Source organism: Lissotriton vulgaris, chromosome 6 (genome assembly GCF_964263255.1).
Source record: "Lissotriton vulgaris chromosome 6, aLisVul1.2, whole genome shotgun sequence".
In the NCBI taxonomy this organism is placed as follows: Eukaryota; Metazoa; Chordata; class Amphibia; order Caudata; family Salamandridae; genus Lissotriton; species Lissotriton vulgaris.
In genome coordinates this window covers 841,421,099-841,429,448 of record NC_141694.1, presented here as the reverse complement: position 1 = coordinate 841,429,448, position 8,350 = coordinate 841,421,099, and the positions used below count along the sequence as shown (strand labels likewise).

The 8,350-nt window shown below is 46.9% G+C and overlaps 1 long non-coding RNA gene across 1 annotated transcript; it reads right to left on the bottom strand.

Moving 5' to 3' along the window:
- Nucleotides 1-2,431: 2,431 nt before the first annotated feature.
- LOC147708083 (uncharacterized) lies at nucleotides 2,432-4,468 on the bottom strand. Its single transcript, XR_015296490.1, has 2 exons — nucleotides 4,366-4,468; nucleotides 2,432-2,613 (listed from the first exon to the last, which is right to left on the bottom strand). It is a non-coding gene; the product is annotated as an uncharacterized LOC147708083 (long non-coding RNA).
- Nucleotides 4,469-8,350: the final 3,882 nt, after the last annotated feature.

Genomic DNA, 8,350 nt, shown 5'->3' with positions numbered 1-8,350 from the left:
TCGTGCGAGTTACCCCAAGGTTTCTGGGCGCCGCCATTTTGTTTGCGTGACGTTTTTCCGTTTCCGCCCGCTATGTGTAGTCTCGCGCGATGAGCTCCTTGCGAATACAAGTTTGCACGAGTTCGCGAGAGAAATCGCGTGAGAACCTACTTACGCTCACGTGATCGGCCGCCATCTTGTTTTTCATTCATTCCTATGTGTCTGGGCATGGTGTTTCTATCCTCTGTATATCTCTGCCATCCTTTGCTTATTTTATTTTGTTTTTGATCTATTAAACTTTTTTTCTATCCCTCTTGTTTTTTAGGTCTATATTTTTGTGTTTTAGGCTACTTTTGTTTACTTTTCAAGTACTTTTTAAACTTTTATTTCCTTCTTCTCTACTCCTATTCTTTTTCATTTTATCTCCTTACCTGCCCAGAACATGGTGAAGACAGCTGTCAAGCTGCCCAAGCCGGGCACCGCAGCCTGTGCCCGGCTCCCGTGTGGCCGCTTGAGGGCGGAAATGGTGGTGCCCAGGGAGATCTTCAGCCCTGAGGAGGTGGGCTCACTCGTTTATTTTGTGCAGCGCCGTCTCCCGAGGACCATCGCAGCAGGCGGCAGGATTGCTGCCGGTTATACCAACAGCCAGGAGCGTCGGAAGCGGTGGGGGCAGGTGTGCCGGGCCCTTTTTAAGATCACGGGGGTCCAGCGCACCTATAATCAGGTGACCCACCGCTGGACCGATATTCTGGAGCGGGAGCACGACCTGCTCGATCTGCTGGGAGTGGAGGTCCCCGGGCTTGGTGAGTAGTAGTAGCAATTTTTTCATCACTCACTACTCTGTTTTTTCTCCTGCTCTGTGTGTTAATATTGCAAATGTTTGCTTTAACTTTTTTACAAAGAACAATAATGCTGCTGATTACATTGATAGGAGAGCTAAATTAATATTTCAAAATCTTCTGTGCATTTCAGGTGCACTGCTCTCTTTCTCTGTGGCGGTGCCACTGCTTATTTGTTTTCTATTTTGTGTTCATTTAATTGGGCTGAGTAATGTATGAGTGTACTTTACAGAACTGCGTAATGCTAGACACAAAGGGGCAGATTTACAAGCCCCTTGCGCCACGTTTACGCTGCCTTACCTGACGCACAGCGACGTAAACGTGGCGCATCCCAGCGAGTCATGTACAACGTGATGCTTCTAAGGAGATGCGCCACGTTAAGACCTGGGCCTGCGCCACAATGGGTGCGTTGCCACGCAGGGGGAGGGGGGGGGGGGGCGGTCAGGCAGATGTGCGCCTCGCAAAAGTGCCTGCGTGAAATCTACAAGATTTAACGCAGGCACTTCCGCGACGCTGCTACGTCAATTCTTTATGCCTGCTTGCTTGAAGCAGGCGTAAGGACTGATGCGGTATGTTGAGTATTGGGCATCCCTGAGCATTGCTATAGTTGCATCGCGCCTGCGACGCGACTCTAGAGATGCGCCCCTCTTTCGTCACGAGATGCATCACGCATCTGCCTACCCTTGCGCCAGGGTTTGCCGCATTGTAATTGCGGCGCATCTGCCGTGACGCAAGGTTAGTTTTGAGTTACGCATTTTGTTCTGGTGCACCTCTGGAGGTGTGCAGCCCAGAACTCGTAAGTATGCCCCTAAGTGCATTACCTGTGCATCCCTGCAAAGTGTAAGGCACGCCAGCACCACCCATGGTGCGCCGTATTTTCAATGCGGCACGCCATGGTGCCAAAACGTCACCGAAGCGTTACGCATCGGTGCCGTAAAGGCGGCTCATTGATGGAGTTGCGTTGCAACGATGGCGCAGCTCCAGCAATGCTGCGTCAAGCCGTAAGCCTGCTTCATGCAGGCGCAGGGTTTCAGTGACGCATCATTGTCCTAAATGACTGAGTAGAGGCTCAGGTGCAGTCCTTCCTTTGTAGCCCTCTTTTTGGCTAAAATAGTTGGTTCTTGTTCTTTCTAAATGCTTGATTTGGTTGACAAGGACATCGACAAGCAGCAATCATCATTTTTTTCTGTTCTTTCTTTCATGTTGTACGTCAGGTCCGCCCAGGGGCAAGCGGACAGAAACAGCGGATGCAGTGGCTCCAAAGGAGGAGGATGATGCAGGCCAGGGCGGCGAGTGCTCCTTTGCTGGCCCCAGTAAGTTTTCATTTAAATATAGAGGACCTATTGTTGTCCAAGCGTTCCTAATTTAAATTTTCGAAACAGTGTTTAGATAGGAGCTAAATCAATAATACTACTGTTGCAGGGACAATTCTCCACAAACCTTACTATGGACACCAAAGACCAGAGTAATAATATTTCAGAGTGGCGTGTTTGGCACACTATATACTATAGTATAAACTCGGTAGTGTCAGCGGCACGGACTCCTCCTTGCAAAAATTACAAAACCTTTCTCTCGGTCACTCTAGCTTGGAGGACCAAAAACCACAGAGTCTATTCAAGTTTAAAAGCTTTATTAAAAAAAGTAAAAGTAAACACATATATTAAAATAAAGTTAGCTGGAAAAGGAAAAGTGCTTGGTGCTGAGTTGATGAGTAATGGAACACATGTCTTGTGGTCGAGCCGAGCTTTCACCTGGTTTAGTTGGTTGCTCTTGTCCGTAGAAGTCCAGCGTCTGTCTGTTCAGAGAAAAAAGATGTGTGTTAAAATTAAGCAAGTATTCATCAATTGTGACAAAAAAGTGCAGCAAGACAACAGCCTTCCCTGGAAGGAGGGACATTTTTACTTTAGACTAGAGTAGACAGTCAATTATTTTTTCTGTTTTCAAACTTCTTCATTCCTAGACCAAATACTAGTGAGTGGTGTAATCTAACAGTCTTAAATATATTTTTTAGGTGGAACAGCTGGTGGCGGGGCCAGCTCGGACGTGATCGTCATCGACTCGGAGTCTGAGGGCGACTCTGGGGAGGATGCGGCGCAAGTGGACAATCAGACTGTGAGGAAGCAGGCAGCGGTGGTGTGGAGTACAGGTAAGCTGGATCATGGTACTATCTGACTCTTAGATAGCATATGATGTGTATCCAGTGCTGGACCAGTGACAAATTACAATATGGTAATTACAGCAGGCTGGGACCGACAGACAGATAGAGGCAGAGAGAGAGGAAGACAGAAGGAGAGAGAGAGGGAGGGAGCCAGAGGGAGGGTGAGGGAGGGAGACAGAGAGAGAGACAGCGAGGTAGAGGGAGACAGAGGGAGACAGAGAGAGAGATAGAGACATATCGCCTGGGCCTGGTGCAGATGATACGGTTGCTGGTGTGGTTAACGGCTCAGAGGAAAAGTCACTCACTTCTGCCAGATCTCTTTCATATGAAAGAGCACCAAACCAAGGATACAAGTGAGTTGTGGGAAGGGAAATGGTGATTCAAGCGCCCCCCCCTTGCCCCTCCATGCGGACGCCCATGATACTGGCCTCAATAGTTTTGTACTGCGCTGGCTAGTTGCTAGTTGTACTGTGACACAACTTCCTGCTGAATCATTTTGTGTTAATCATATTTTTAAAGAGCATTCGTTACAGATTATGTTTTTCTTTCTTCTTATAGTTGGTAATACCAAAAATGGAAACCGAGCAGGAGTATGCGGGCTGTACTTGCCCGGCAACGGAGGCTGGATGCCACTGTTGCGCAATATCGCCGGCTGGTGGAAACGGAGGGGGACGACACGCACTCCAGTGTAACATCTTCTGCCTCCTCCTCCGTGACCCCACGTTCTGCCGGTAAGCGCAGTGCTCCAGCCAACCGGAGCCGTGCTGGAAGACGCCACCGCCGAGCAGCAAAGGCTGCACCTCCTCACAGTACTGTAAAGGCTCGCTTGCGCCTTGCACTCCGCAGAGTGTCCAACCTAGAGGCGGAGGTCCAGAGATGGAAGGAGTATCAGACTCTGGTGGAGGGCCTCCGTTTAGATCAAGCCATCATCCAGGAGAAGTTTGATGCCCTGGAGGCCAAATTCAACAACCTGCATCCGTAGAGTGTCCCTTGCCCCTTTTTTAGAGACTTTTGGGGGGTGGGAATTGGGAGTTGGGGTTTTTGGGGACTTTTGATGGACTATTTATTTGTTGGGGTTAGGGAGGGTCTTGCGGGAGTTTATTTTGTTATGGATATAAAAATATACTTTTTCAAACTTTATCTGAGCATAGCTGTTTTTTACTACTTTTGAGCCTGGTGGGTGGTGGTTTTGCAGTAAGTTTGTTTTACGGAACACTGTCATCGTGTTGATTCACCTGTAGTTGGCCAAATGTTTTCCAAAGTTAAATGCCTGTCACAGAGTTTCCATAATCAAGAGTCCTAGGAGTTTACTAGTAGTACCACTGTCACTCTCTCGCCTCTCCTCCTAATACTCCATTATACTACCTCCCATCCAAACGCTTATCTTACCTGTAATTTGTGTTTGTTGAAGGGTTGTCTCCACCTGGAATTCACAGTGTCCTAAAGCGTTCCGCAGCTGGGCCCCAACTGGAGTTTCCCGGCGTGGATTTTCTGCAAAGCAAAAGCAACCTGTAGTTGGCCAAATGTTTTCCAAAGTTAAATGCCTGTCACAGAGTTTCCATAATCAAGAGTCCTAGGAGTTTACTAGTAGTACCACTGTCACTCTCTCGCCTCTCCTCCTAATACTCCATTATACTACCTCCCATCCAAACGCTTATCTTACCTGTAATTTGTGTTTGTTGAAGGGTTGTCTCCACCTGGAATTCACAGTGTCCTAAAGCGTTCCGCAGCTGGGCCCCAACTGGAGTTTCCCGGCGTGGATTTTCTGCAAAGCAAAAGCAACCTGTAGTTGGCCAAATGTTTTCCAAAGTTAAATGCCTGTCACAGAGTTTCCATAATCAAGAGTCCTAGGAGTTTACTAGTAGTACCACTGTCACTCTCTCGCCTCTCCTCCTAATACTCCATTATACTACCTCCCATCCAAACGCTTATCTTACCTGTAATTTGTGTTTGTTGAAGGGTTGTCTCCACCTGGAATTCACAGTGTCCTAAAGCGTTCCGCAGCTGGGCCCCAACTGGAGTTTCCCGGCGTGGATTTTCTGCAAAGCAAAAGCAACCTGTAGTTGGCCAAATGTTTTCCAAAGTTAAATGCCTGTCACAGAGTTTCCATAATCAAGAGTCCTAGGAGTTTACTAGTAGTACCACTGTCACTCTCTCGCCTCTCCTCCTAATACTCCATTATACTACCTCCCATCCAAACGCTTATCTTACCTGTAATTTGTGTTTGTTGAAGGGTTGTCTCCACCTGGAATTCACAGTGTCCTAAAGCGTTCCGCAGCTGGGCCCCAAATGGAGTTTCCCGGCGTGGATTTTCTGCAAAGCAAAAGCAACCTGTAGTTGGCCAAATGTTTTCCAAAGTTAAATGCCTGTCACAGAGTTTCCATAATCAAGAGTCCTAGGAGTTTACTAGTAGTACCACTGTCACTCTCTCGCCTCTCCTCCTAATACTCCATTATACTACCTCCCATCCAAACGCTTATCTTACCTGTAATTTGTGTTTGTTGAAGGGTTGTCTCCACCTGGAATTCACAGTGTCCTAAAGCGTTCCGCAGCTGGGCCCCAACTGGAGTTTCCCGGCGTGGATTTTCTGCAAAGCAAAAGCAACCTGTAGTTGGCCAAATGTTTTCCAAAGTTAAATGCCTGTCACAGAGTTTCCATAATCAAGAGTCCTAGGAGTTTACTAGTAGTACCACTGTCACTCTCTCGCCTCTCCTCCTAATACTCCATTATACTACCTCCCATCCAAACGCTTATCTTACCTGTAATTTGTGTTTGTTGAAGGGTTGTCTCCACCTGGAATTCACAGTGTCCTAAAGCGTTCCGCAGCTGGGCCCCAACTGGAGTTTCCCGACGTGGATTTTCTGCAAAGCAAAAGCAACCTGTAGTTGGCCAAATGTTTTCCAAAGTTAAATGCCTGTCACAGAGTTTCCATAATCAAGAGTCCTAGGAGTTTACTAGTAGTACCACTGTCACTCTCTCGCCTCTCCTCCTAATACTCCATTATACTACCTCCCATCCAAACGCTTATCTTACCTGTAATTTGTGTTTGTTGAAGGGTTGTCTCCACCTGGAATTCACAGTGTCCTAAAGCGTTCCGCAGCTGGGCCCCAACTGGAGTTTCCCGGCGTGGATTTTCTGCAAAGCAAAAGCAACCTGTAGTTGGCCAAATGTTTTCCAAAGTTAAATGCCTGTCACAGAGTTTCCATAATCAAGAGTCCTAGAAGTTTACTAGTAGTACCACTGTCACTCTCTCGCCTCTCCTCCTAATACTCCATTATACTACCTCCCATCCAAACGCTTATCTTACCTGTAATTTGTGTTTGTTGAAGGGTTGTCTCCACCTGGAATTCACAGTGTCCTAAAGCGTTCTGCAGCAACTCGTCAACGTAAGTTTCTTCATTGTGCGGAATCCAGGCATCAGCATTACGGGAAATGGATAGAATGAGTCTGGAGGAGGAGGATAGACGACCAGGACTGAGTTCTTGGCAACTAACTTGTGAACCTGATGAATGCTGCGGCAAGACAGTTCTGCTGATGGGCTTGTTCTTTGATTGGGTGATTACAGTTTTGTTGTGAATGGGATCAAGCACTTGGTAAACAAAGAAAGACAGACACAGGAATAAAAGTGAATAAGGAGTCGAACTAAAAATAAAGTTAATGAATCATTGACTCATTTTCAGAACTCGGTGTCAGGGAAAATGAACTAGTCCTCATACTCTGCAAATTCAGTCGGTAGTACTTGTGGTAACTGAGGAGAACTTTCCTCAGGTAGGTCGGTGTCCTCTTCTTCCTGCGTGCATTCTCGTACTTTGTAATCTGGTGGTATGAAGTGCTGGTTCATCTTTATCATGGTGAGCCGCTCCACATTTGCGGGCAAGAGGCGGGACCTTTTGGAAGTCACAATGCCACCAGCAGAACTAAAAACACGTTCTGAAGACACGCTTGCGAGTGGGCAAGACAAGTAATTGATAGCCAGGTTGGTGAGCTCTCGCCATATGTTTCTTTTCCCATGCCAATACGCCAATGGGTCCTCAGTAATATTGACCGCTGTTGAGTCATCCAGGTAGGCCTGCACCATTGAAACAATGTTCTCCCGCATTCCTGTACTTTGCACTTCTGTGTCCTTTCTGGGACAAGCAAACCCTAGTTGACTTAGCCAATCCTCTTCAGACATATCGCCTGTGCCTGGTGCAGATGATACGGTTGCTGGTGTGGTTAACGGCTCAGAGGAAAAGACACTCACTTCTGCCACAGGCACAGAAGTGCTTTTATCCGACGCCTGTTGGCCTGCTGATTCACTAGTACTGTCTTCTCCTACAGTTTCCTTCCTCTCTCTTTCAAAACGAATGGCTGACCGAGCTAGCCAACCTTTGTACTCTGTAACATCTGAAGTTTCAAAAGGAATTAATACTTTTCCTAACAATGGCTTTCTGTAACGTGGATCCAGAATAGTAGCACAAATGTAGTGCTGTTGTTTCTTGATATTTACAAGCCGTTTATTGCTAACTAGGCGTTGTAATAATCTCTGCGCCAACTCATATGCTTCATTCTTTCCCGCATCCTTTAATTCTGAAGACACCACCTTGACTTGGTGCTCGAGCTTCAGCAACAATGGGATAGCTTTGCTCAAAGAACAGTCCTCCCTGCTGACTTCACGCGTGAAGACCTCAAAAGGACAAAGCATGTCTGTCAGGCTTTTAACTAGCTGCCATTGCTCCACCGCTAGCATCATTTCTGTCGTATCACCACCCAGGTTGTAGAAATACTCATTGACTACTGGAAACAGCTCATGCAGACGCTCAAGCATGTAGAAGGTTGAGTTCCAACGTGTTGCCACCTCCTGGATAAGTGCTTTCACTGGCATTCTACGTACATTTTGCTGGCGCCTCAGCTCCTTCCGGGCCTTAAAAGAATGGTTGAAATGTGTGCATATTCTTCTGCAGATGGTCAGTATTTTGTCGACTGCAGGTTCTTTTTTCAAGAACTTTTGCACGACAAGGTTCATACAGTGCGCCAAACACGGCACTCTGAAATAGTCATCGTCCGCCATGGCCTTAACTACATTGCTGCCATTATCAGTAGAAACATAACCAACCTTGCAATTTCTTTTGGGCAGCCATTGCAAGACCTTTTTGTTAAAGTCATGCAAAATGTTGTCTGCAGTATGAGTTTTCTCCATGCCAAACATGGCTAATGTTGCATGTTTACGAGCACCCTTAAAAATGTCGACCAAGTCACCACCTGCATTTATCCGTTTAGCAACCCCTGAAAAAGAGACCCAGTGTGCAGTGATGCACATGTAATCAAGGGCTTGGCAACTGGTCCACATGTCTGTTGTCAGGTGTATAGTGTGAACAGCACTCTTCTGCAAAGC